The sequence below is a fragment of the Phyllobates terribilis genome, unplaced genomic scaffold, assembly GCF_046119375.1.
Source record: "Phyllobates terribilis strain yellow unplaced genomic scaffold, ASM4611937v1 Scaffold_255__1_contigs__length_2797608, whole genome shotgun sequence".
Classification (NCBI taxonomy): domain Eukaryota; kingdom Metazoa; phylum Chordata; class Amphibia; order Anura; family Dendrobatidae; genus Phyllobates; species Phyllobates terribilis.
In genome coordinates this window covers 2,320,992-2,348,743 of record NW_027363015.1, presented here as the reverse complement: position 1 = coordinate 2,348,743, position 27,752 = coordinate 2,320,992, and the positions used below count along the sequence as shown (strand labels likewise).

General features: G+C 43.1%; 11 non-coding genes across 11 annotated transcripts; all 11 read left to right on the top strand.

Moving 5' to 3' along the window:
- The first annotated feature begins 1,091 nt into the window (after positions 1-1,091).
- LOC141219018 (U2 spliceosomal RNA) lies at positions 1,092-1,282 on the top strand. The gene has a single exon (XR_012287645.1). It is a non-coding gene; the product is annotated as a U2 spliceosomal RNA (small nuclear RNA).
- A 1,115-nt stretch (positions 1,283-2,397) lies between these two features.
- LOC141219006 (U2 spliceosomal RNA) lies at positions 2,398-2,588 on the top strand. Its single transcript, XR_012287634.1, has one exon. It is a non-coding gene; the product is annotated as a U2 spliceosomal RNA (small nuclear RNA).
- A 1,115-nt stretch (positions 2,589-3,703) lies between these two features.
- Positions 3,704-3,894, top strand: LOC141218995 (U2 spliceosomal RNA). The gene has a single exon (XR_012287623.1). It is a non-coding gene; the product is annotated as a U2 spliceosomal RNA (small nuclear RNA).
- A 1,115-nt stretch (positions 3,895-5,009) lies between these two features.
- On the top strand, positions 5,010-5,200 carry LOC141218984 (U2 spliceosomal RNA). The gene has a single exon (XR_012287612.1). It is a non-coding gene; the product is annotated as a U2 spliceosomal RNA (small nuclear RNA).
- A 1,115-nt stretch (positions 5,201-6,315) lies between these two features.
- LOC141219134 (U2 spliceosomal RNA) lies at positions 6,316-6,506 on the top strand. Its single transcript, XR_012287764.1, has one exon. It is a non-coding gene; the product is annotated as a U2 spliceosomal RNA (small nuclear RNA).
- A 1,115-nt stretch (positions 6,507-7,621) lies between these two features.
- On the top strand, positions 7,622-7,812 carry LOC141218972 (U2 spliceosomal RNA). The gene has a single exon (XR_012287601.1). It is a non-coding gene; the product is annotated as a U2 spliceosomal RNA (small nuclear RNA).
- A 1,115-nt stretch (positions 7,813-8,927) lies between these two features.
- LOC141219153 (U2 spliceosomal RNA) lies at positions 8,928-9,118 on the top strand. The gene has a single exon (XR_012287782.1). It is a non-coding gene; the product is annotated as a U2 spliceosomal RNA (small nuclear RNA).
- A 1,115-nt stretch (positions 9,119-10,233) lies between these two features.
- Positions 10,234-10,424, top strand: LOC141219249 (U2 spliceosomal RNA). Its single transcript, XR_012287849.1, has one exon. It is a non-coding gene; the product is annotated as a U2 spliceosomal RNA (small nuclear RNA).
- A 1,115-nt stretch (positions 10,425-11,539) lies between these two features.
- On the top strand, positions 11,540-11,730 carry LOC141219238 (U2 spliceosomal RNA). The gene has a single exon (XR_012287838.1). It is a non-coding gene; the product is annotated as a U2 spliceosomal RNA (small nuclear RNA).
- Positions 11,731-18,191: 6,461 nt separating this feature from the next.
- On the top strand, positions 18,192-18,385 carry LOC141219186 (U2 spliceosomal RNA). The gene has a single exon (XR_012287812.1). It is a non-coding gene; the product is annotated as a U2 spliceosomal RNA (small nuclear RNA).
- A 6,092-nt stretch (positions 18,386-24,477) lies between these two features.
- LOC141219194 (U2 spliceosomal RNA) lies at positions 24,478-24,668 on the top strand. The gene has a single exon (XR_012287818.1). It is a non-coding gene; the product is annotated as a U2 spliceosomal RNA (small nuclear RNA).
- The last annotated feature ends 3,084 nt before the right edge of the window (positions 24,669-27,752 follow it).

Here is a 27,752-nt window from a genome sequence, read left to right as displayed (position 1 = left end):
AAAGAATTGAATTCAATGTTTTTTGTTCATTTTGCTTGTTTGTCGGATTTTGGGATGGACTCTTTGGCTTTGCTTTTCTTCTCCTCATTGGATTTTTCATGTTCAAAGTTGCAGAAGCCAGATTACAAGCTCATTTTGGTTCAACTTCAGCAACTGTGCATTGCATTGCCATGTAATGTGATGCAATGCTATCTTTCTAGCTCTCCCTTTTTACTTCCTTTTGGATAAACAGACATATTAGGCAAGCATTTTGGAGCTTTCACCTAAATAACTACAGGTGGTGAGATAAGCTGCACAATATAATTGACCTTTCAGTATATTGTTGCACACACACCATCTATTTAGCAAATGCCCTTGTTATCAACAGCAGCCTTTTAAACTCACCTGAGCTAACAGGTATGTGCGCTGGTTACTCTGCTGCGCTTAAAATTTCTTTTTTGGTTTGCTACAATGCCTTTTCTGAAACGTTGTCTCCTTCTGCTGGAACACTGACTTCTTTCATTTAATGCCTGCAGACTATAAAAGAGAACCCAACCCAAAAAGTTTGGTTGATTAGTCTGTGGCATTCTGTTAAACTGTTGCTTATGGCGGTCTCTGTGAGCTTCTCAGCGACATTCAGCCAGCCAGGTATCCTGCCTGCAGCAGATAGAATGTGGCAATGGAACGCTGGCTGCGCGTGTCATAATAGGCTCTGAGCCTTTATATACCTGTGCACAGCAGCAGCCACCTTCAGTCTGCTGCTGGACAGCCAGCAGCAGCAGCAGCAGGAGAGGTATGTAATCAGGAGCCCTCCTGCTAAGGGTAGACAGCTGCTCGTTCCACCCCACCCCCCGCCTTAATTGGTTCTCCTCCCTTCCAACGGTGTTGAGGCGGGTGGGAACAGCAGGGGGTGAAGGTGCTGTGTTTAAAGAGGTGGAGTTATGCAGATCTAAAACGCGTGGATTGCAGCAGCAGCAAGCCGAAAAGTGCAGGCATGTAAGGGATCTAGAGGTTGACAACATGTCTTCTTAACGGGAGTCCAGGAGCTCATCTCCACAAATGGACTTTTCAGGATCCTTGGGTGGCTCCGTAGTTTGAAACCAATTCTGGTTATCGCTTCTCGGCCTTTTGGCTAAGATCAAGTGTAGTATCTGTTCTTATCAGTTTAATATCTGATACGTCCCCTATCTGGGGACCATATATTAAATGGATTTTTAGAACAGGGAGATGGAAAAAGAGCTTGCTCTGTCCACTCCACGCATTGACCTGGTATTGCAGTATCTCCAGGACCGGTGCACCCCTTCTTTAATGCAGTTTCTAAAATCAGAAAGAATTGAATTCAATGTTTTTTGTTCATTTTGCTTGTTTGTCAGATTTTGGGATGGACTCTTTGGCTTTGCTTTTCTTCTCCTCATTGGATTTTTCATGTTCAAAGTTGCAGAAGCCAGATTACAAGCTCATTTTGGTTCAACTTCAGCAACTGTGCATTGCATTGCCATGTAATGTGATGCAATGCTATCTTTCTAGCTCTCCCTTTTTACTTCCTTTTGGATAAACAGACATATTAGGCAAGCATTTTGGAGCTTTCACCTAAATAACTACAGGTGGTGAGATAAGCTGCACAATATAATTGACCTTTCAGTATATTGTTGCACACACACCATCTATTTAGCAAATGCCCTTGTTATCAACAGCAGCCTTTTAAACTCACCTGAGCTAACAGGTATGTGCGCTGGTTACTCTGCTGCGCTTAAAATTTCTTTTTTGGTTTGCTACAATGCCTTTTCTTAAACGTTGTCTCCTTCTGCTGGAACACTGACTTCTTTCATTTAATGCCTGCAGACTATAAAAGAGAACCCAACCCAAAAAGTTTGGTTGATTAGTCTGTGGCATTCTGTTAAACTGTTGCTTATGGCGGTCTCTGTGAGCTTCTCAGCGACATTCAGCCAGCCAGGTATCCTGCCTGCAGTAGATGGAATGTGGCAATGGAACGCTGGCTGCGCGTGTCATAATAGGCTCTGAGCCTTTATATACCTGTGCACAGCAGCAGCCACCTTCAGTCTGCTGCTGGACAGCCAGCAGCAGCAGCAGCAGGAGAGGTATGTAATCAGGAGCCCTCCTGCTAAGGGTAGACAGCTGCTCGTTCCACCCCACCCCCCGCCTTAATTGGTTCTCCTCCCTTCCAACGGTGTTGAGGCGGGTGGGAACAGCAGGGGGTGAAGGTGCTGTGTTTAAAGAGGTGGAGTTATGCAGATCTAAAACGCGTGGATTGCAGCAGCAGCAAGCCGAAAAGTGCAGGCATGTAAGGGATCTAGAGGTTGACAACATGTCTTCTTAACGGGAGTCCAGGAGCTCATCTCCACAAATGGACTTTTCAGGATCCTTGGGTGGCTCCGTAGTTTGAAACCAATTCTGGTTATCGCTTCTCGGCCTTTTGGCTAAGATCAAGTGTAGTATCTGTTCTTATCAGTTTAATATCTGATACGTCCCCTATCTGGGGACCATATATTAAATGGATTTTTAGAACAGGGAGATGGAAAAAGAGCTTGCTCTGTCCACTCCACGCATTGACCTGGTATTGCAGTATCTCCAGGACCGGTGCACCCCTTCTTTAATGCAGTTTCTAAAATCAGAAAGAATTGAATTCAATGTTTTTTGTTCATTTTGCTTGTTTGTCGGATTTTGGGATGGACTCTTTGGCTTTGCTTTTCTTCTCCTCATTGGATTTTTCATGTTCAAAGTTGCAGAAGCCAGATTACAAGCTCATTTTGGTTCAACTTCAGCAACTGTGCATTGCATTGCCATGTAATGTGATGCAATGCTATCTTTCTAGCTCTCCCTTTTTACTTCCTTTTGGATAAACAGACATATTAGGCAAGCATTTTGGAGCTTTCACCTAAATAACTACAGGTGGTGAGATAAGCTGCACAATATAATTGACCTTTCAGTATATTGTTGCACACACACCATCTATTTAGCAAATGCCCTTGTTATCAACAGCAGCCTTTTAAACTCACCTGAGCTAACAGGTATGTGCGCTGGTTACTCTGCTGCGCTTAAAATTTCTTTTTTGGTTTGCTACAATGCCTTTTCTTAAACGTTGTCTCCTTCTGCTGGAACACTGACTTCTTTCATTTAATGCCTGCAGACTATAAAAGAGAACCCAACCCAAAAAGTTTGGTTGATTAGTCTGTGGCACTCTGTTAAACTGTTGCTTATGGCGGTCTCTGTGAGCTTCTCAGCGACATTCAGCCAGCCAGGTATCCTGCCTGCAGTAGATGGAATGTGGCAATGGAACGCTGGCTGCGCGTGTCATAATAGGCTCTGAGCCTTTATATACCTGTGCACAGCAGCAGCCACCTTCAGTCTGCTGCTGGACAGCCAGCAGCAGCAGCAGCAGGAGAGGTATGTAATCAGGAGCCCTCCTGCTAAGGGTAGACAGCTGCTCGTTCCACCCCACTCCCCGCCTTAATTGGTTCTCCTCCCTTCCAACGGTGTTGAGGCGGGTGGGAACAGCAGGGGGTGAAGGTGCTGTGTTTAAAGAGGTGGAGTTATGCAGATCTAAAACGCGTGGATTGCAGCAGCAGCAAGCCGAAAAGTGCAGGCATGTAAGGGATCTAGAGGTTGACAACATGTCTTCTTAACGGGAGTCCAGGAGCTCATCTCCACAAATGGACTTTTCAGGATCCTTGGGTGGCTCCGTAGTTTGAAACCAATTCTGGTTATCGCTTCTCGGCCTTTTGGCTAAGATCAAGTGTAGTATCTGTTCTTATCAGTTTAATATCTGATACGTCCCCTATCTGGGGACCATATATTAAATGGATTTTTAGAACAGGGAGATGGAAAAAGAGCTTGCTCTGTCCACTCCACGCATTGACCTGGTATTGCAGTATCTCCAGGACCGGTGCACCCCTTCTTTAATGCAGTTTCTAAAATCAGAAAGAATTGAATTCAATGTTTTTTGTTCATTTTGCTTGTTTGTCGGATTTTGGGATGGACTCTTTGGCTTTGCTTTTCTTCTCCTCATTGGATTTTTCATGTTCAAAGTTGCAGAAGCCAGATTACAAGCTCATTTTGGTTCAACTTCAGCAACTGTGCATTGCATTGCCATGTAATGTGATGCAATGCTATCTTTCTAGCTCTCCCTTTTTACTTCCTTTTGGATAAACAGACATATTAGGCAAGCATTTTGGAGCTTTCACCTAAATAACTACAGGTGGTGAGATAAGCTGCACAATATAATTGACCTTTCAGTATATTGTTGCACACACACCATCTATTTAGCAAATGCCCTTGTTATCAACAGCAGCCTTTTAAACTCACCTGAGCTAACAGGTATGTGCGCTGGTTACTCTGCTGCGCTTAAAATTTCTTTTTTGGTTTGCTACAATGCCTTTTCTGAAACGTTGTCTCCCTCTGCTGGAACACTGACTTCTTTCATTTAATGCCTGCAGACTATAAAAGAGAACCCAACCCAAAAAGTTTGGTTGATTAGTCTGTGGCATTCTGTTAAACTGTTGCTTATGGCGGTCTCTGTGAGCTTCTCAGCGACATTCAGCCAGCCAGGTATCCTGCCTGCAGTAGATGGAATGTGGCAATGGAACGCTGGCTGCACGTGTCATAATAGGCTCTGAGCCTTTATATACCTGTGCACAGCAGCAGCCACCTTCAGTCTGCTGCTGGACAGCCAGCAGCAGCAGCAGCAGGAGAGGTATGTAATCAGGAGCCCTCCTGCTAAGGGTAGACAGCTGCTCGTTCCACCCCACCCCCCGCCTTAATTGGTTCTCCTCCCTTCCAACGGTGTTGAGGCGGGTGGGAACAGCAGGGGGTGAAGGTGCTGTGTTTAAAGAGGTGGAGTTATGCAGATCTAAAACGCGTGGATTGCAGCAGCAGCAAGCCGAAAAGTGCAGGCATGTAAGGGATCTAGAGGTTGACAACATGTCTTCTTAACGGGAGTCCAGGAGCTCATCTCCACAAATGGACTTTTCAGGATCCTTGGGTGGCTCCGTAGTTTGAAACCAATTCTGGTTATCGCTTCTCGGCCTTTTGGCTAAGATCAAGTGTAGTATCTGTTCTTATCAGTTTAATATCTGATACGTCCCCTATCTGGGGACCATATATTAAATGGATTTTTAGAACAGGGAGATGGAAAAAGAGCTTGCTCTGTCCACTCCACGCATTGACCTGGTATTGCAGTATCTCCAGGACCGGTGCACCCCTTCTTTAATGCAGTTTCTAAAATCAGAAAGAATTGAATTCAATGTTTTTTGTTCATTTTGCTTGTTTGTCGGATTTTGGGATGGACTCTTTGGCTTTGCTTTTCTTCTCCTCATTGGATTTTTCATGTTCAAGGTTGCAGAAGCCAGATTACAAGCTCATTTTGGTTCAACTTCAGCAACTGTGCATTGCATTGCCATGTAATGTGATGCAATGCTATCTTTCTAGCTCTCCCTTTTTACTTCCTTTTGGATAAACAGACATATTAGGCAAGCATTTTGGAGCTTTCACCTAAATAACTACAGGTGGTGAGATAAGCTGCACAATATAATTGACCTTTCAGTATATTGTTGCACACACACCATCTATTTAGCAAATGCCCTTGTTATCAACAGCAGCCTTTTAAACTCACCTGAGCTAACAGGTATGTGCGCTGGTTACTCTGCTGCGCTTAAAATTTCTTTTTTGGTTTGCTACAATGCCTTTTCTGAAACGTTGTCTCCTTCTGCTGGAACACTGACTTCTTTCATTTAATGCCTGCAGACTATAAAAGAGAACCCAACCCAAAAAGTTTGGTTGATTAGTCTGTGGCATTCTGTTAAACTGTTGCTTATGGCGGTCTCTGTGAGCTTCTCAGCGACATTCAGCCAGCCAGGTATCCTGCCTGCAGTAGATGGAATGTGGCAATGGAACGCTGGCTGCGTGTGTCATAATAGGCTCTGAGCCTTTATATACCTGTGCACAGCAGCAGCCACCTTCAGTCTGCTGCTGGACAGCCAGCAGCAGCAGCAGCAGGAGAGGTATGTAATCAGGAGCCCTCCTGCTAAGGGTAGACAGCTGCTCGTTCCACCCCACCCCCCGCCTTAATTGGTTCTCCTCCCTTCCAACGGTGTTGAGGCGGGTGGGAACAGCAGGGGGTGAAGGTGCTGTGTTTAAAGAGGTGGAGTTATGCAGATCTAAAACGCGTGGATTGCAGCAGCAGCAAGCCGAAAAGTGCAGGCATGTAAGGGATCTAGAGGTTGACAACATGTCTTCTTAACGGGAGTCCAGGAGCTCATCTCCACAAATGGACTTTTCAGGATCCTTGGGTGGCTCCGTAGTTTGAAACCAATTCTGGTTATCGCTTCTCGGCCTTTTGGCTAAGATCAAGTGTAGTATCTGTTCTTATCAGTTTAATATCTGATACGTCCCCTATCTGGGGACCATATATTAAATGGATTTTTAGAACGGGGAGATGGAAAAAGAGCTTGCTCTGTCCACTCCACGCATTGACCTGGTATTGCAGTATCTCCAGGACCGGTGCACCCCTTCTTTAATGCAGTTTCTAAAATCAGAAAGAATTGAATTCAATGTTTTTTGTTCATTTTGCTTGTTTGTCGGATTTTGGGATGGACTCTTTGGCTTTGCTTTTCTTCTCCTCATTGGATTTTTCATGTTCAAAGTTGCAGAAGCCAGATTACAAGCTCATTTTGGTTCAACTTCAGCAACTGTGCATTGCATTGCCATGTAATGTGATGCAATGCTATCTTTCTAGCTCTCCCTTTTTACTTCCTTTTGGATAAACAGACATATTAGGCAAGCATTTTGGAGCTTTCACCTAAATAACTACAGGTGGTGAGATAAGCTGCACAATATAATTGACCTTTCAGTATATTGTTGCACACACACCATCTATTTAGCAAATGCCCTTGTTATCAACAGCAGCCTTTTAAACTCACCTGAGCTAACAGGTATGTGCGCTGGTTACTCTGCTGCGCTTAAAATTTCTTTTTTGGTTTGCTACAATGCCTTTTCTTAAACGTTGTCTCCTTCTGCTGGAACACTGACTTCTTTCATTTAATGCCTGCAGACTATAAAAGAGAACCCAACCCAAAAAGTTTGGTTGATTAGTCTGTGGCATTCTGTTAAACTGTTGCTTATGGCGGTCTCTGTGAGCTTCTCAGCGACATTCAGCCAGCCAGGTATCCTGCCTGCAGTAGATGGAATGTGGCAATGGAACGCTGGCTGCGCGTGTCATAATAGGCTCTGAGCCTTTATATACCTGTGCACAGCAGCAGCCACCTTCAGTCTGCTGCTGGACAGCCAGCAGCAGCAGCAGCAGGAGAGGTATGTAATCAGGAGCCCTCCTGCTAAGGGTAGACAGCTGCTCGTTCCACCCCACCCCCCGCCTTAATTGGTTCTCCTCCCTTCCAACGGTGTTGAGGCGGGTGGGAACAGCAGGGGGTGAAGGTGCTGTGTTTAAAGAGGTGGAGTTATGCAGATCTAAAACGCGTGGATTGCAGCAGCAGCAAGCCGAAAAGTGCAGGCATGTAAGGGATCTACAGGTTGACAACATGTCTTCTTAACGGGAGTCCAGGAGCTCATCTCCACAAATGGACTTTTCAGGATCCTTGGGTGGCTCCGTAGTTTGAAACCAATTCTGGTTATCGCTTCTCGGCCTTTTGGCTAAGATCAAGTGTAGTATCTGTTCTTATCAGTTTAATATCTGATACGTCCCCTATCTGGGGACCATATATTAAATGGATTTTTAGAACAGGGAGATGGAAAAAGAGCTTGCTCTGTCCACTCCACGCATTGACCTGGTATTGCAGTATCTCCAGGACCGGTGCACCCCTTCTTTAATGCAGTTTCTAAAATCAGAAAGAATTGAATTCAATGTTTTTTGTTCATTTTGCTTGTTTGTCGGATTTTGGGATGGACTCTTTGGCTTTGCTTTTCTTCTCCTCATTGGATTTTTCATGTTCAAAGTTGCAGAAGCCAGATTACAAGCTCATTTTGGTTCAACTTCAGCAACTGTGCATTGCATTGCCATGTAATGTGATGCAATGCTATCTTTCTAGCTCTCCCTTTTTACTTCCTTTTGGATAAACAGACATATTAGGCAAGCATTTTGGAGCTTTCACCTAAATAACTACAGGTGGTGAGATAAGCTGCACAATATAATTGACCTTTCAGTATATTGTTGCACACACACCATCTATTTAGCAAATGCCCTTGTTATCAACAGCAGCCTTTTAAACTCACCTGAGCTAACAGGTATGTGCGCTGGTTACTCTGCTGCGCTTAAAATTTCTTTTTTGGTTTGCTACAATGCCTTTTCTGAAACGTTGTCTCCTTCTGCTGGAACACTGACTTCTTTCATTTAATGCCTGCAGACTATAAAAGAGAACCCAACCCAAAAAGTTTGGTTGATTAGTCTGTGGCATTCTGTTAAACTGTTGCTTATGGCGGTCTCTGTGAGCTTCTCAGCGACATTCAGCCAGCCAGGTATCCTGCCTGCAGTAGATGGAATGTGGCAATGGAACGCTGGCTGCGCGTGTCATAATAGGCTCTGAGCCTTTATATACCTGTGCACAGCAGCAGCCACCTTCAGTCTGCTGCTGGACAGCCAGCAGCAGCAGCAGCAGGAGAGGTATGTAATCAGGAGCCCTCCTGCTAAGGGTAGACAGCTGCTCGTTCCACCCCACCCCCCGCCTTAATTGGTTCTCCTCCCTTCCAACGGTGTTGAGGCGGGTGGGAACAGCAGGGGGTGAAGGTGCTGTGTTTAAAGAGGTGGAGTTATGCAGATCTAAAACGCGTGGATTGCAGCAGCAGCAAGCCGAAAAGTGCAGGCATGTAAGGGATCTAGAGGTTGACAACATGTCTTCTTAACGGGAGTCCAGGAGCTCATCTCCACAAATGGACTTTTCAGGATCCTTGGGTGGCTCCGTAGTTTGAAACCAATTCTGGTTATCGCTTCTCGGCCTTTTGGCTAAGATCAAGTGTAGTATCTGTTCTTATCAGTTTAATATCTGATACGTCCCCTATCTGGGGACCATATATTAAATGGATTTTTAGAACAGGGAGATAGAAAAAGAGCTTGCTCTGTCCACTCCACGCATTGACCTGGTATTGCAGTATCTCCAGGACCGGTGCACCCCTTCTTTAATGCAGTTTCTAAAATCAGAAAGAATTGAATTCAATGTTTTTTGTTCATTTTGCTTGTTTGTCGGATTTTGGGATGGACTCTTTGGCTTTGCTTTTCTTCTCCTCATTGGATTTTTCATGTTCAAAGTTGCAGAAGCCAGATTACAAGCTCATTTTGGTTCAACTTCAGCAACTGTGCATTGCATTGCCATGTAATGTGATGCAATGCTATCTTTCTAGCTCTCCCTTTTTACTTCCTTTTGGATAAACAGACATATTAGGCAAGCATTTTGGAGCTTTCACCTAAATAACTACAGGTGGTGAGATAAGCTGCACAATATAATTGACCTTTCAGTATATTGTTGCACACACACCATCTATTTAGCAAATGCCCTTGTTATCAACAGCAGCCTTTTAAACTCACCTGAGCTAACAGGTATGTGCGCTGGTTACTCTGCTGCGCTTAAAATTTCTTTTTTGGTTTGCTACAATGCCTTTTCTGAAACGTTGTCTCCTTCTGCTGGAACACTGACTTCTTTCATTTAATGCCTGCAGACTATAAAAGAGAACCCAACCCAAAAAGTTTGGTTGATTAGTCTGTGGCATTCTGTTAAACTGTTGCTTATGGCGGTCTCTGTGAGCTTCTCAGCGACATTCAGCCAGCCAGGTATCCTGCCTGCAGTAGATGGAATGTGGCAATGGAACGCTGGCTGCGCGTGTCATAATAGGCTCTGAGCCTTTATATACCTGTGCACAGCAGCAGCCACCTTCAGTCTGCTGCTGGACAGCCAGCAGCAGCAGCAGCAGGAGAGGTATGTAATCAGGAGCCCTCCTGCTAAGGGTAGACAGCTGCTCGTTCCACCCCACCCCCCGCCTTAATTGGTTCTCCTCCCTTCCAACGGTGTTGAGGCGGGTGGGAACAGCAGGGGGTGAAGGTGCTGTGTTTAAAGAGGTGGAGTTATGCAGATCTAAAACGCGTGGATTGCAGCAGCAGCAAGCCGAAAAGTGCAGGCATGTAAGGGATCTAGAGGTTGACAACATGTCTTCTTAACGGGAGTCCAGGAGCTCATCTCCACAAATGGACTTTTCAGGATCCTTGGGTGGCTCCGTAGTTTGAAACCAATTCTGGTTATCGCTTCTCGGCCTTTTGGCTAAGATCAAGTGTAGTATCTGTTCTTATCAGTTTAATATCTGATACGTCCCCTATCTGGGGACCATATATTAAATGGATTTTTAGAACAGGGAGATGGAAAAAGAGCTTGCTCTGTCCACTCCACGCATTGACCTGGTATTGCAGTATCTCCAGGACCGGTGCACCCCTTCTTTAATGCAGTTTCTAAAATCAGAAAGAATTGAATTCAATGTTTTTTGTTCATTTTGCTTGTTTGTCGGATTTTGGGATGGACTCTTTGGCTTTGCTTTTCTTCTCCTCATTGGATTTTTCATGTTCAAAGTTGCAGAAGCCAGATTACAAGCTCATTTTGGTTCAACTTCAGCAACTGTGCATTGCATTGCCATGTAATGTGATGCAATGCTATCTTTCTAGCTCTCCCTTTTTACTTCCTTTTGGATAAACAGACATATTAGGCAAGCATTTTGGAGCTTTCACCTAAATAACTACAGGTGGTGAGATAAGCTGCACAATATAATTGACCTTTCAGTATATTGTTGCACACACACCATCTATTTAGCAAATGCCCTTGTTATCAACATCAGCCTTTTAAACTCACCTGAGCTAACAGGTATGTGCGCTGGTTACTCTGCTGCGCTTAAAATTTCTTTTTTGGTTTGCTACAATGCCTTTTCTGAAACGTTGTCTCCTTCTGCTGGAACACTGACTTCTTTCATTTAATGCCTGCAGACTATAAAAGAGAACCCAACCCAAAAAGTTTGGTTGATTAGTCTGTGGCATTCTGTTAAACTGTTGCTTATGGCGGTCTCTGTGAGCTTCTCAGCGACATTCAGCCAGCCAGGTATCCTGCCTGCAGTAGATGGAATGTGGCAATGGAACGCTGGCTGCGCGTGTCATAATAGGCTCTGAGCCTTTATATACCTGTGCACAGCAGCAGCCACCTTCAGTCTGCTGCTGGACAGCCAGCAGCAGCAGCAGCAGGAGAGGTATGTAATCAGGAGCCCTCCTGCTAAGGGTAGACAGCTGCTCGTTCCACCCCACCCCCCGCCTTAATTGGTTCTCCTCCCTTCCAACGGTGTTGAGGCGGGTGGGAACAGCAGGGGGTGAAGGTGCTGTGTTTAAAGAGGTGGAGTTATGCAGATCTAAAACGCGTGGATTGCAGCAGCAGCAAGCCGAAAAGTGCAGGCATGTAAGGGATCTAGAGGTTGACAACATGTCTTCTTAACGGGAGTCCAGGAGCTCATCTCCACAAATGGACTTTTCAGGATCCTTGGGTGGCTCCGTAGTTTGAAACCAATTCTGGTTATCGCTTCTCGGCCTTTTGGCTAAGATCAAGTGTAGTATCTGTTCTTATCAGTTTAATATCTGATACGTCCCCTATCTGGGGACCATATATTAAATGGATTTTTAGAACAGGGAGATGGAAAAAGAGCTTGCTCTGTCCACTCCACGCATTGACCTGGTATTGCAGTATCTCCAGGACCGGTGCACCCCTTCTTTAATGCAGTTTCTAAAATCAGAAAGAATTGAATTCAATGTTTTTTGTTCATTTTGCTTGTTTGTCGGATTTTGGGATGGACTCTTTGGCTTTGCTTTTCTTCTCCTCATTGGATTTTTCATGTTCAAAGTTGCAGAAGCCAGATTACAAGCTCATTTTGGTTCAACTTCAGCAACTGTGCATTGCATTGCCATGTAATGTGATGCAATGCTATCTTTCTAGCTCTCCCTTTTTACTTCCTTTTGGATAAACAGACATATTAGGCAAGCATTTTGGAGCTTTCACCTAAATAACTACAGGTGGTGAGATAAGCTGCACAATATAATTGACCTTTCAGTATATTGTTGCACACACACCATCTATTTAGCAAATGCCCTTGTTATCAACAGCAGCCTTTTAAACTCACCTGAGCTAACAGGTATGTGCGCTGGTTACTCTGCTGCGCTTAAAATTTCTTTTTTGGTTTGCTACAATGCCTTTTCTGAAACGTTGTCTCCTTCTGCTGGAACACTGACTTCTTTCATTTAATGCCTGCAGACTATAAAAGAGAACCCAACCCAAAAAGTTTGGTTGATTAGTCTGTGGCATTCTGTTAAACTGTTGCTTATGGCGGTCTCTGTGAGCTTCTCAGCGACATTCAGCCAGCCAGGTATCCTGCCTGCAGTAGATGGAATGTGGCAATGGAACGCTGGCTGCGCGTGTCATAATAGGCTCTGAGCCTTTATATACCTGTGCACAGCAGCAGCCACCTTCAGTCTGCTGCTGGACAGCCAGCAGCAGCAGCAGCAGGAGAGGTATGTAATCAGGAGCCCTCCTGCTAAGGGTAGACAGCTGCTCGTTCCACCCCACCCCCCGCCTTAATTGGTTCTCCTCCCTTCCAACGGTGTTGAGGCGGGTGGGAACAGCAGGGGGTGAAGGTGCTGTGTTTAAAGAGGTGGAGTTATGCAGATCTAAAACGCGTGGATTGCAGCAGCAGCAAGCCGAAAAGTGCAGGCATGTAAGGGATCTAGAGGTTGACAACATGTCTTCTTAACGGGAGTCCAGGAGCTCATCTCCACAAATGGACTTTTCAGGATCCTTGGGTGGCTCCGTAGTTTGAAACCAATTCTGGTTATCGCTTCTCGGCCTTTTGGCTGCGGTCAAGTGTCTTGTACAGGCGACTGTGGTTCAGAAGGTACTCGGGTACCCCTCTCCTCGGCCTTGCAGGGTGACCCACTTCGGTGGGCTCCCCTGCCTGCTGCTATTGGGAGAGGGCTTAGTCCCAGGGTAACGGGTTGCGATCCCCCCCAGCCTCTCAGGTGTTTCTGTTTACAGAACTCTGAAAGGCGCAGATTGCAAGCGGTTTGCGATTTGCTTTTTCTTGTTGCGTTACCATGGAGGTTGACCCCAACCTCGTGCCTCACTATGCGAGGCTTAAAAACACTATCCGTATTCATTTCACAGAGGGCGGAAGTGATGAAAGGAAATTGTGGTACGTAGTCCAGGACGTGCTTGAAGGGCTCTTTCATGTGCAGAAGAACGAGATTCTCTCTATCCAGGATTATCCGAGGCGTGGCGATTATGACATCACCTTCACCGGGGAAGGCATTTTTCAGGATGTCCTGGTAAGAGCCAGAAAGGCAAAAAACAATCCTATTCTAAAAGGAATACAAGTTATCGAGCACGTCCTGGATGAGGTAAAAATGGTAATCCTTAAAGTATTTTCTCCTTTCGTTACTTCAGTGGAACTAACATGTTTTCTTTCAATGTACTTTAAAAGTGTAAAATGTATAGGGAAAGTACTTAATGAGTTTCACATATGGACGTCCAAATGGAAATTTCTAGTAACATGTGAAAGAGACCCTAATTTCCCAGGCGGTGTGAAACTCCCTCCTGCACGTTTTAAAATAGGTTCCTCAAATGGAGACTTCTTTTTTTCTGGTATGCCACCCTTTTGTAGAAACTGTGGAAAATATGGCCATTTTAAGGATGACTGTGAGGCAACCTGTAGAAACTGTGCTAGTACAGAACATGACACCAAAGAATGTCCTCATGATAAAAAATGTAATTTCTGCCAAAAACCTGGTCATTTTTATTTTTCATGCCCACATAGGTTCTGGGAGGCCGAACAGAGACGGAAGGAAAAGGCCAGGACATCCGAAAATGAACCAACAGGTCAGACCACCCCTCAGGAGGAGGAACAACAACCTGGAGCCTCAGCGAGCAAAGAGGGCAATTCGAGTGATGAGGAAAGCTCAGAGGTAATGAAGGGTAACTCCCAAGCAGTGAGGAAAAGTTGGCACCAAGACAACAGGGAGGCTAAAAGAAAGGCAGAAAAGGAACAAAAGGGCATGATCGGTAAAACCAAAAGAGACCGGCAGAAGGTTGACACCGAGCCCGAGGCAAAAACTGGGTTTCCTGGGCCTGAGTCTGAGGCTAACTGGACTACGGTGGGTCCCCATAAAAAGAAAAGAGGGAAGAAAGATGGTTCGAATGGAGCGGCTGATGGGGATCAGATGGACACATCTCCTGGTGGGGAGGTGGACGTTGGTCCCCCAAAAGTCCCGGACCCTGCTGACCCCGGTGGGGAGCCGGGCCTTGCCAGCTCCGTGAGCTCGGGTACATTGCCTTGTACCCAACCTTCCCCTGTGTGTCGGCCTCCCCTGGGTGCAGGGGAGCCACCTGGGGACCCACCTGATAAGGATCTGAATGGCCAGCCCATGGAGACCCAGGGTGCTGTTCCTCTTAGTTGTCTCCCAAGCTACTCACATGTAGCGTTGGGTCATTGTCTTGGTGAGTCAAGTTCCTCCTCCATGGAGTCCTTACTTACGATAAATTCGGACGAGGGAAGTAGCTCGAGCGTAAGTGGTCTGGCCGGTTCAGCGGATAGGAAGTAAGTTCCGTATTTCTGTTTTATATAATTTTTTTACTTTCCTCCAATGGCAGAACTTAAGGGCATTTCCCTCAATGTGAGGGGTCTAAAATCAAAAACCAGAAGAGTAACATTATTTAATTTTTTAACTTGTCTTACGGCTTCCGTCTTCTTTTTACAGGAATGCAATATCCCGCACACAGTATCCTACAAAAAATACAAAGAGGATTGGAAATGTGGCCCATCAGTGTGGTCCGGGTCAAATGTTACCGGATCAGCAGGGATAGCTATACTTTTTAAGGGAAACGTTCAAATTGATTTTATCCAAGAGATTTTACCAGGTCGTATGTTATTAGTTAAAGCTTTTATTAATGGTGTAAAATGGCAATTTTTAAATTTTTATGGGTCCCCAGATAAAAATGAAAGAGCTGACATGTTAGAGATTTTACCATTATTTATTAATACCTCTGAACCTTTTATCTTGGCAGGTGATTTTAATTGTATTTTAAAGGGTGAAAGTCGGCGCTCTACAGCCGTAAGTAGAAACTATGACAAAACTACCGGTATGTTAAGTAATATTTTAAGTGATTTTAGACTTGTTGATATTTATAAAGAATGCAACAAGACTAGTTCAGTAGAAGCCGGCTTTACCTGGAGCAATTTAAATTGCAGTTCAAGAATAGATTTTATATTCGGTTCAGAACAAATTTTACCTGATAAATGTGAAACCCACGATAATATCTTCTCAGATCATAAATTTTTATCTTTTAGTGTAAAAATTAATGCTAATAAAAAATGTGGGAAAAAAACTTGGAAAATGAATGTGTCCCTTTTAAATGATTCTAAGATTTTATCGGATTTTATTGAATTTTATAAAAACTGCAGGAGGAAGAAAGATGTAAATGTCCCTATAAGTGCCTGGTGGGATAAAATGAAAAAAAAAATAAAAGATTTTTTTATTAAGAAAAGCATATATAAAGCAAAAGAAAAGCTAGAATTATATAATAATTTAAATACCCGGTTACAGACCTTATATAAACTTAGAGAAAATGGTCTAGAAGTAGAAAAAGATATTAAAATACTGAAAGAAGAAATAACAAAATCACTAGAACAAAAAGGGAAAGAGCTCATTTTCCGCTCCAGAATAAAACACGTGGAGGAAGACGAAAAATGTTCTAGATATTTTTTTAAAAAAATTAGAGAGAAAAAAACAGTAATTGAAGATATAGATGGAGAGAAAAATATGGGAAAAATTTTGGAAAAGGTACATGGTTACTATTTTAATCTTTTTAATGATAAAAGAATAGATGAAAATATAATGCAAAATTCTCTAGAAGAAATAACATCTGTTTTAGATACCGCCTCCCAAGAGTTTTTATCACAAAACATAACAGAAGAAGAAATTTTACAAACCATAAAAAGTTTTAAAATTGGAAAAGTCCCTGGATCAGACGGTATTCCTATAGAGTTTTATGTAAAATTTTATGATATTTTAAAAGAGGATCTGTTTTATGTTTTTACTGAAGTTTTTAATGATAAGGTTTTATTAAAATCCTGGAAAAAAGGGGAGGTCTCATTATTATATAAGAAAGGTGATAAGACAGACTTAAAAAACTGGAGACCTATAACCCTACTAAACTGTGACTATAAAATAATGGCAAAAATTTGTGCAAACCGCCTTAAAAAAATTATAGGAAAAATAATCCACTCAAACCAAGTATGTGGTGTGCCTGAGCGCAGTATCTGGGACAATCTAAACCTTGTTAAAGACTGTATTGAAGACATTAAAAACAGAAAAGGGAAGATGGCAATTTTATCAATTGACTTCGAAAAAGCTTTTGATCAGATTTCTCATTTTTATCTTTTTAAGGTTTTAGAAAAAATGGGCATACCAGAAAGGTTTTTATTATCTCTTAAAGTGTTTTATAAGGACTGCACAAGTAAGATTTTAGTAAATGGTTTCAAGACACAAGATGTTTTTTTAAAATCAGGGGTAAAACAGGGGTGCCCCCTGTCCCCACTACTTTTTATTTGTGCTCTTGAGCCACTTTTATGTGCAATCCGTAGAGATAGACAAATATGTGGTATCCCTCTACCTGGAAGCAAAGGAACAGAAGCAAAAGTGGTGGGTTACATGGACGATGTGGCGGTCCTTTGCCGAGATGCACCATCACTACAAAACTCACTCAAACAGATCCAATCCTTTTGTACAGCTTCTGGTTTTAAGGTTAATTTTAATAAGAGTAGTATTTTAAATATTGGGGAGATGATTTTACACGATGTTTTTATTCCAATAACTGACTCTATTAATATTTTAGGTATTTCTTTCTGTGAATCCAATAATGGTCTAAATAACTGGGAGGCGGTAGCTCAGAAAGTGAATACGAAAATATGTATGTGGAATATGAGAAAATTAACGATGGAGGGTAAAGTATTAATTATAAAAATGGTCATTTTGCCTCTTTTATTGTATTTGAGTTTGGTTTTCCCTCCCCCTGTAAATATTTTAAAAAAGATCACTAAAGCATGTTTTACTTTTTTCTGGAGTTCTAAGATGGAGAAATTAAAAAGAGAAATTGTAACAAAACCAAAGCTCAAAGGTGGGAAAGACTTTCCAGATTTTAGTAGGTTCCTTTTAATTAAATTTTTTTGCTTCTGTTTTAATGCCCTTTTTAAAAATCACTATTGGTCCTTTTTTATGCGTTATAACACTGGTTTTTTTATGAGAAAGTTTGGGTGGTTTGAAACGGTTTTATCATCTCCATATGCTTTTAAACTGCCAACGCATTATTTAATTTTAGAAAAAATAGTGATTCATTTTAATTTAGGGGGTAAAGAAGCGGGAGATCTACAAAATAGTAAGAAATTAATTAAAAGTCTTTGTAAAAATGAAGAGTTATGTAACATTGAGCGCTATGATGATGAACAAATATTGAATATATGGAAAGTCATTAATGCAAAATATCTTTTTAATATACAGAAAGATTTGGCTTGGAGCTGCGCACACCAATGTCTTCCGTGCCGGGCATTCCAACATAGAAGAGGACTCGTGAGGTCTGCCATTTGCCCAAGAAGCGGATGTCAAGAGGAGGAATCAGTGAAACATCTACTATGGACTTGTCCTTTTGCAAAAGCGTTCTGGAGAAAATTGCTCCCTCTGATGGAAAAAGTGGCAGACCTCAAAGACTTTAACTACGCCACAATACTTTATGGACTTATGGAATGCCCAACAGAAGACCAAAAAATTATGGCATGGAAGACAATAAATTGCGCCAAAATAGCTCTCTGGAAAGCCCGAAATATTTTAATTTTTAATCATGATGAATTGTCTTTAAATGATGTTTTTAGTTTTTGTTTAAGTGAAATGTATGTATATTTTTTATTAGATAAAAAAAATAATCCAAATATCTCCCTAAAATGGGATGTCAATGTATGGAACACATTTTGAATTTTTGTAACATTTTATTAATTTGAATATATGCAAATTTCTATCCTATTTGAATAATTTATGTTTTTAAGTCTCGTATGTTTCGAGACAATGTATAAAAATTTGTAATGATGTAAAATGTTGCTTTTATTTCTGTACATCTGTGTAATTTTTAAATAAAATTGGTTTTATCCCTGTGAGGGGATAGCCAAATTAAAAAAATCTGTTCTTATCAGTTTAATATCTGATACGTCCCCTATCTGGGGACCATATATTAAATGGATTTTTAGAACAGGGAGATGGAAAAAGAGCTTGCTCTGTCCACTCCACGCATTGACCTGGTATTGCAGTATCTCCAGGACCGGTGCACCCCTTCTTTAATGCAGTTTCTAAAATCAGAAAGAATTGAATTCAATGTTTTTTGTTCATTTTGCTTGTTTGTCGGATTTTGGGATGGACTCTTTGGCTTTGCTTTTCTTCTCCTCATTGGATTTTTCATGTTAAAAGTTGCAGAAGCCAGATGACAAGCTCATTTTGGTTCAACTTCAGCAACTGTGCATTGCATTGCCATGTAATGTAATGCAATGCTATCTATCTAGCTCTCCCTCTTTACTTCCTTTTGGATAAACAGACATATTAGGCAAGCATTTTGGAGCTTTCACCTAAATAACTACAGGTGGTGAGATAAGCTGCACAATATAATTGACCTTTCAGTATATTGTTGCACACACACCATCTATTTAGCAAATGCCCTTGTTATCAACAGCAGCCTTTTAAACTCACCTGAGCTAACAGGTATGTGAGCTGGTTACTCTGCTGCGCTTAAAATTTCTTTTTTGGTTTGCTACAATGCCTTTTGTGAAACGTTGTCTCCCTCTGCTGGAACACTGACTTCTTTCATTTAATGCCTGCAGACTATAAAAGAGAAACCAACCCAAAAAGTTTGGTTGATTAGTCTGTGGCATTCTTTTAAACTGTTGCTTATGGCGGTCTCTGTGAGCTTCTCAGTGACATTCAGCCATCCAGGTATCCCGCCTGCAGTAGATGGAATGTGGCAATGGAACGCTGGCTGCGCATGTCATAATAGGCTCTGAGCCTTTATATACCTGCGCACAGCAGCAGCCACCTTCAGTCTGCTGCTGGACAGCCAGCAGCAGCAGCAGGAAAGGTAAGTAATCAGCAACCCTCCTGCTAAGTGTAGACAGCTGCTCGTTCCACCCCCCCCCCGCCTTAATTGGTTCTCCTCCCTTCCAACGGTGTTGAGGCGGGTGGGAACAGCCGGGGGTGAGGGTGCTGTGCTAAAAGAGGTGGAGTTATGCAGATCTAAAACGCGTGGATTGCAGCAGCAGCAAGCTGAAAAGTGCAGGCATGTGAGGGATCTAGAGGTTGACAGCATGTCTTCTTAACGGGAGTCCAGGTGGCCATCTCCACAAATGGACTTTTCAGGATCCTTGGGTGGCACCGTAGTCCGAAACCAATTCTGGTTATCGCTTCTCGGCCTTTTGGCTTAGATCTTGTATCTGATCAGAAGGATCCTATAGTGTCTCCCCCTCGGCCTTGCAGCATCGCCACTTAGGTGGCTTAAGCTGCCTGCTGCTATTGGGGGGGGTCCAGAGGAAACGAGAGGTGATAATGGGCGTCAAGATTCGCTATGCCGGGACCGATGATATTCGGGTCAAAAATGCTTTTCGCATTGATATTGAGGAGTCGAGGAGGAATTTCTTTAACCTGCGGTTCTTGGTGGAAGTCGTCATCTTCAAGATTTTGAATGTTGGTCGTGGAGACATCATTTGCCTACAGGAGTTCCCAAAGAATGGCCGGTACGTTTTAGTCCTTGATCGTATGGCAGCTTGCCAGAATCTTTTCAAGACTCTAAAGGATCAGCAAGCCTTGGATCATCCGGCTCTTGATGGGCTTACATTCACGGTATTGTATACTAAGGGGGAAGTGCCAGTTATTGTGTTTATGCACAACCCCCTTGTGGATGTGGAGGACATTACTAGATTCCTGAACCGTCATTGCAGCTATGTGTCCTACTCACACAAGGTGAGGAATGAGGTGGGCTTGTGGACTGGCAAACACAAATTTTTTGTACGGTTCCAGGAGGACCCCCAGGGACCTGGGGGTATCCACTACCCTCCCCTCAGTTTTGCCATCGGGAGGGATAGAGGGTATATGTATTTTCCTGGTGCTCCGCGTTTTTGCAGGAAGTGTAAATCCTTTGGACACTACCAAGAGGACTGCACGGTGCAGAAGTTTTGTGGGAAATGCAATAAAGAGGGTCATCTGGCAATGGAGTGTACTAACTCCATGGTTTGTAATGCATGTGGCGAGGAGGGACACGCTTTCAAGGACTGTCCCCATCGTTCCAGGTCATATGCAGAGGCCGTGTCCCCACGTCCTACTACTGCCGCCACTATTGGTGAGGCGATCGAGGCAGTAAGGGACTTCATGGAAGAGATGGAGCAAGCACCCGATCCTGCTGGTGGAAGCGCTGTTGAGATAGAGCCTGCAGATATGTCAATTCTGCTTGATGTGAGTGGTGAGGGAGAAGTGAGCGGTTCACTCTCCACAACGCCGGTGTTGGCTTTGGAAAGCTCAGAGGCAATTCATGAAGGTGGTGGTGGCCAGGGTGACTTCACCGGGGCTGTGGTGAGGCCCCCTGATGAGGATTCTGATGTGTCTTCTGCAAAGAAGTTCCGGCCAGATTTTTCACCTGCCAGTATTGGGAGCATCAGCCCCTTAAGTGATAGGAGCTATCCCGAGAGCTACAGTGCCTCTCCTAGGAGGTCTTTTTTGGAGGAGGGGGCCAGCATTCTCTGCTTAACATCAGGAATCGAGTTTCAAGACGAGAAAGGTTGACTCTTCGGTGGGGGGTATGTTCTTTTTTACCGAATATGGTTAAAAAATGGGCTCCAACGTGGGCTGTAGTGTACTGTCAATAAATGTAAGGCTTATAAAATCTAAGCCTAGAAGATTGGCTATACTGGAAGAACTAAAAAATCTTGGAGCAAATATTTACTATCTGCAAGAGTGCGGAATTGAAGAGTCACCTCCTGAAAAGGACTGGGTATATGGGTATAGCATTTGGTCAGGTTCAATGACAAACAAAAATGATGGTGTGGGGATTTTGTTGGGGAATAGGGATTTAAGTTTTGAAAATTATATGGTGGTGGAGCCAGGTCGTTGTATAATGGCAGTGGTTAAGGGGAGAGGGTGGAGGGTGAAAATTGTTAACGTGTATTGTCCAATTAACAAAGGGGATAGGTTAGCACTATTAGAGAAAATACGTTTATTTTTGCCTGGAAGGATTCCAATATTATTAGTTGGTGATTTCAATTGTGTTTCTGAAGGGGAAATTGATGTCACGGGTAAGGTCCTTAATCAAATTACATCTGATTTTTCTTTTTTAGATGCAGCGGAATTTTTGAGTAAGCCACCACCGGCCACATATAGAGCTGATAGGGGAGGAATAGTGTCCAGGATTGACCGCATGCTGTATACAAATAGAGGTTTGGTGTGTAAATTTTTTAAACAGCATGTTTTTTCTTTCACAGACCATGAATGTTTGTGGGGTATGTTTGAAGGTGATAAAAAAATGGTGCATGGTGTTGGGGTATGGAAGCTAAATGTTAGGTTGTTAGAGGATGTTAGGGTTATGAGAGACTTCGAAAGTAAGTATGAATGGTGGAGGTCTAGGAAAAATAATTTTGTGGATGTGACTGTATGGTGGGATTGGGTGAAAGTGGAAATTAAGATTTTTTTTAGGAGGTGGGGTTATAAAAAAGCAGCAATTGAAAGAGGCAGATTTAAAGATTTAAATATGAGGATTGAGTGGTTACATAAAATGAGTATGAAAGGAATTGATGTTAGTGATCAACTCAGAGGAGCGAGAGATGAGATGAAGCGTGTTTTGGAAAAGCGTGGGAAGGAAATTATTTTTAGGACGAGAGTTGAGCATTTGGATATGGATGAGAAGTGTATGAGGTACTTTTTTAAAAAAATGTGCAGTAAAAAAGATGAGTTGGATGAGGTTGTAAATGATAATGGTATGACTGTGGTTGGAAGGGAAGTGTTGGATGAGGTACATAGTTTCTATAGTAGTTTATTTGAGTCTAAATGGGTGGATGGGGGTTTGAAAAAGCATGTGTTAGGTATGTTGGAGAGTCAGCTTGAATCAGGGGAACGTGAGTGTTTGAGTGAAGATATTGTTTTTGATGAGGTTAAAAAGGCGGTGGATGGTGCGAAAAAGAATAAAACACCTGGGAAAGATGGGTTGCCTGTGGAGTTTTATGTAAAAGCATGGGATGTGATTGGTGTTGATTTTGTGGAGGTATGTCAATATATGTGGATGAATGGTGTACTTTGTAATTCCATGAAAGAAGGAGTAGTTGTTTTACTATATAAGAAGGGTGAGAAAAAGAATTTGCGTAATTGGAGGCCGATTACATTACTCAATGCAGATTATAAAGTCTTTAGCAAAATTCTGGCTAACCGTATGCGTGGGGTGATTGGAAGTGTGGTTGGTGATGATCAAGTGTGCGCGGTGCCAGGTAGGTGTATGACTGATAACCTCTTGTTGTTGAGGGACGTAATTGGAGATTGTATGTTTAGGAAGGGGAAATGTATGGTTTTTTGTGTGGATTTTGAGAAAGCTTTTGATAGAGTGTCGCATGCGTTTATGTTTGAGGTGTTAGGATGGGTTTTCCTAGTGTTTTTGTGAATGCCATAAGGTGTTTGTATGATGGTGTGGTGAGTGAAGTGTTAGTGAATGGATGTTTGAGTGAGAAGGTGTGCATAAAATCAGGGGTCAGGCAGGGGTGTCCGTTGTCCCCTGTCCTGTTTATAAGTGTGATTGAGCCCCTGTTGTGCATGATTCGGAAAGAGAAAGTGATGAATGGTCTTCTGATCCCAGGGAGTGGTGGAAAGACTGTAAAGGTAATGGGGTATATGGACGATGTTGTTGTGGTGAGTGATAATATGGCTGCTATGAATCGAGCAAGGTTGCTTTTAGATTTCTTTTGTGGTGCATCTGGTTTTAGGGTGAATTGGGGGAAGTGTAGCTTTAAGTGTTTCGGGGATTCGAGTGTTAGGATGCATGGTGTGATATGTGAAGAAGGTGCTATTAAGGTTTTGGGGGTGTGGTTTAACAAAGATCTGAAAGGGAATGAGAGATGGGATGAATGCGGTAAGAGGATTGAACAGAAGTTAAATTTTTGGAGGTTGCGGGACTTGACATTGTCAGGCAAAGTCCTTATTATTAAGTCAGTGATTCTTCCTATGTTACTTTTTGTGTCAGTGGTTTTTCCAGCCCCTTATAGGGGTTTTAGGTGGATTGAGAAGCTAATTTTTACGTTTTATTGGGGAAGTAAGATGGAAAAACTTAAAAGGGAATATTTGTGTAAGTTACGTGAACATGGGGGAATGGATTTCCCAAATTTTGAAATTTGTCTTGGTTTAAATTTTATTAAAACAGTGGTTGTTCTGTTAGGTAGGGATAACAAGACGGCTTATATGATTAAATATATGGCTGGATGGATGTTGTTTGGGTTGAAATGGATGAGAAGGGATGCAAGAGTGCCTGTTTCGTTTAAATGTCCAGTGTGGTATGAGTTTGTTGAAAAATTTGTTGTCAAGCATGATTTGTTGGATGTTCCTATGGGTGATTTCAAAGTGATAAGGAATGTAAGGAGAAGGATGCGAGTTAGAGAGTTTGAATGTAACATTAGGGGCTTGAGATCGAGTGAAGCGTTGTGTGTATGGAGGAACCTGAGTATAAAAGGAATATCGAATAGGCAGCGTGATATCGTATGGATGAGTTTGCATGAGATTTTGCCTGTGAGAGAGGTACAGAAGAGGAGGGATCTGATTAGAACAGAGGTATGTCCGAGGGATGGATGTGGGGCGAGTGAAACTGTTATGCATTTGGTTTGGAATTGTGATTATGCTCAGAGTGTTTGGAAGGGAGTGGGTGGTTTATGCAAGGAACTAGCGGGCGTGAATTTTATAAATTGGAGAGTGGTAATGTTTGGGATGGGTGCAAGTAGCCGGGTGAAAGAGAGATTGTTGTGGTTGATAATGGCATGTGTAATAGAAAGTCTGTGGGACGTTAGGAATTTGTGTTTATTTAAAAGGAAAATAATCTCAGTTAATAATTGTGTTAGGATGGTTTTGTCAAGGTTATACATAGTTTATTTATGGGATAGCCGTGGCGGTGGTGGCTCTGATTCAGAAGGTTTTTGGAAAGTCAAAAAATGGAGGTCACTGGTAAAGTACCAGTAAGTCCTTGTTTAAGTGTTGTGATCTGTCATTTTTTATGACAATGGTATGTTTTTATAGTTTTTGTCCATTCAAAAGGTCTTACAACTGTTTCAGTATAAAGTTATAAATATGAAATAAAGAAAGTACCATTATGATGTAAGACTGGGCAACGTAGTATGAGTTTTTATACTATTGATTGTTGCTTGAAAAATTTTACTGAATGGTATAAAAAAAAAAAAAAAAATCTGTTCTTATCAGTTTAATATCTGATACGTCCCCTATCTGGGGACCATATATTAAATGGATTTTTAGAACAGGGAGATGGAAAAAGAGCTTGCTCTGTCCACTCCACGCATTGACCTGGTATTGCAGTATCTCCAGGACCGGTGCACCCCTTCTTTAATGCAGTTTCTAAAATCAGAAAGAATTGAATTCAATGCTTTTTGTTCATTTTGCTTGTTTGTCGGATTTTGTCATATTCTAGAATACACAATGCGTTAGAATCGGGCCACCATCTAGTAAACAATAATTCCAATCATAGACAAACCTCATGTGACACTGGATCAAACTGCCCGAACAGCTGCCCCATGGTGATGGCTTTAGGGTTCACTGTCCGGTAAATCACTTTTTCTTCTTCGCACCCTCGCTCATTCATAAGAGACAGCGTATCAGCGAGGACGTGGAGGACCTTCGTTTTTCCAGAGAACGGCTCTCCAACCAACATAAAACTGTACGGGATAAACAAAATGCAGCATGGTCCATTGTATAAAATGGAAACAGCGAAGAATAAATCCCCCGTCCCATGGACTTCTGTAGTTACAGCTTACCCGTTTCTGACAATCATCATCTCATACGTCTGGATCATTTCCTCCAGGAAGACCTTCTCGGGCTGGATGTTGTGTCCAGCACAGCTCTCCTGTGCGCATTCCAGTAAATCCTGAGCAAAAGGAAGGTAAAATATTTCATCAGTCTGTTTACAGTGGATCCAATTAGAGGTGGGAGAATACATTTTCAGGAACCAGATCAGTATTCTGTGGCCGCTGGACAGGACCCATGAGAGCCGCCTCTTAGCTGCCGGCATCCCCGGCTCCTCTTCTGATTATATGGCCTGGTGTACATCATGCTGCAACCATAACGTCATGCCAGGCCGGCTAATCTGAAGAAGAGACGGGGGGCAGGAAGAAATAAGGTGGCTCTCAGGGGTCTCATTTAGTGCCCACCACTGACCTGATGTCACGCACAGTGTAGGAAAGACAAAGTGCGACACAAAGGGATGAGGGGAAGGGAGCCCAGATACTAGGGAAAGGGGGAAATGGAGACCTCCTAGGCTGATCTGCAATCACCCTGTCTCCCCTACCGACTCTATATTGGTTCCTCACCAATTGCCGCACAGGAACCTATCCCTGTATTTCCTTAGCGCTTGACCCTGGATAGGGAAGGGGGGTGAGCACTAGTCGATCCCCACTGACAACTAAAGACAGCAAGGGGAGACAGACACAGGGGAAGTAGCTTAGCTTGAGTCGACTTCAGAGAGATGGCACACACATCCTATTAGCACCAGAGAGGAAGTAAGAACTGCACTTGCTCCAAGCCTTCACAAGGGGTCATGTGAATATCAATGGCACCTCTGTGTAGCAACCTGGAAATATTTAAACACCCAGGCCTGATTGTCAATTAGAACAGGAGGGAGGTAGCCGCTGGGTCCTACAGTGAGACCGCTAAGAAGATGTCCGTAATGCCAAACGAAGGGATCTCCTGCAACCAACTGCAGGGCGACTGTCTGTCACATCTGACGCACCCATGACACCTGGCCATTGGATCAGTCTCCTGCGAATCGATTCATTCATCTAAAAAAAAATGTCTCCATAACCTACAACTAAACTAGCGATAAATCACTCTCAGATGTTTTAACCATTTTTTTTCTACATCAGATCATCCTGCATTGGAGGTATACGTGAGCCCCCTTACCTCTGGTGCCCCTGTGCAGCTGCCCAGGTTGCACTAATGGGACCGGACGATGAGTGACAAGGTCATGTAACACAATTCCAAAGCAGTGGACCAGGATCGGGTGATTTCAATGGGATTGGTCTACCCTCTACTGTGTATGGGGGCCTCATGACAGATTATGTTGGGGGACATAAAAATCGGGCGGTTGGAATTTAATCACCCAATCCTTACTTTCTGACCCTGAAATTAGCAGCTGACATAAGATTCTGGCAGCGACTCTGTCTTAGAGAAAACAGGAATGAGCATTCCTGAATATGGGGGAGCCGGGAAAGATAACTGTCATCCTAATGATAGCTGGCCCGCTATATAGGACCTATCACTTGCCATTAATATGCAATTTTATTACCTGGTGTAAATGCCGCTGTTCTCCTGAATTCGGTGTTGTTTTTCTTTTGCTCCTGCGTCTCTCCATTCCTGAGATATAGCCGCTTTATAGAAATCTAGTTCATAATTTTTAATAGCCAAGTGGGCGTGGTCATCAAGTCCTCTCTGTGGGAGTCTTCAGGAAGGCCTTGCCCAGTTGGCTTAAAGGGCTAGAGGAGAGTGACAGATGTCAGGAACGGAGAGGAGCAGGAAGAAAAGAAAAACAATGCCGGAGTCAGGAGAACAGCGGCATTTACATATTTATGGCGAGGGACAAGTCCTCTTTAAGTCTTGGAAAACCCCTTTAAGACACTATTATATTTTAATACCTTATAGTCGGCTTCCGGAAGTTGAATGCCAGGGAACAGGTCGCTGGTAATCCTATTGAACAGAGGAATATCATGAGACAAAAATTTGGGTTCGTTTACATCCTTAATTGACCGCAAGAGCTAAATAGAATGAAAAAGGATTAAATGATAAAATAATTCATATACAATATGACATGAAACAATATTAAAAGTGAAGAACCCCATTACAAAGGAGCAGTCAGTTCTTGTGGTATGTCTGTATTAGTAAAGAATAGTATTCTCCAAAAAATAAGTATGAAACCTCTTTTCCTAAAACGCTACATTGTATCGTCCCTCTGTTATACCTCCTGGAAATGTATGTGTAAATGATATATAATGTATATGTGGCACCCCAGGGGTCTGGTCTCCACAATAATAGCAATATTATGTCTGAGAGCAGGTGGGAGGTCTCTTGGTCAGGAATCCTATGCATGCCACACCTCCTGCCCAGTCCTGGGAGGGGAAGAACTTCCCCTATATAAACCTGGGGCTGAGGCAGGGTTAGAGACTAGAGTAGAGAGAAGAGAAGCAGCCATAGGAAGAAACAACAGGAGCTCTGTGGGAGCAGTGCTACAAGGAGTCAGGGGCTGGCAGCTGCAGAGCTCGCCCTGACTGAGAAGTTATCACCGGACCCGGAGTCCGAGGCTGTGGGGACTAATCTTTACCCAGCAGCAGAAAACGACCGGCAGGGGATTGCAGGTCCTCTGGCCCAGAAACCTGAAGGCACGGTCACACGCGTGGGACCAGCACCGCCATCGTTGAGC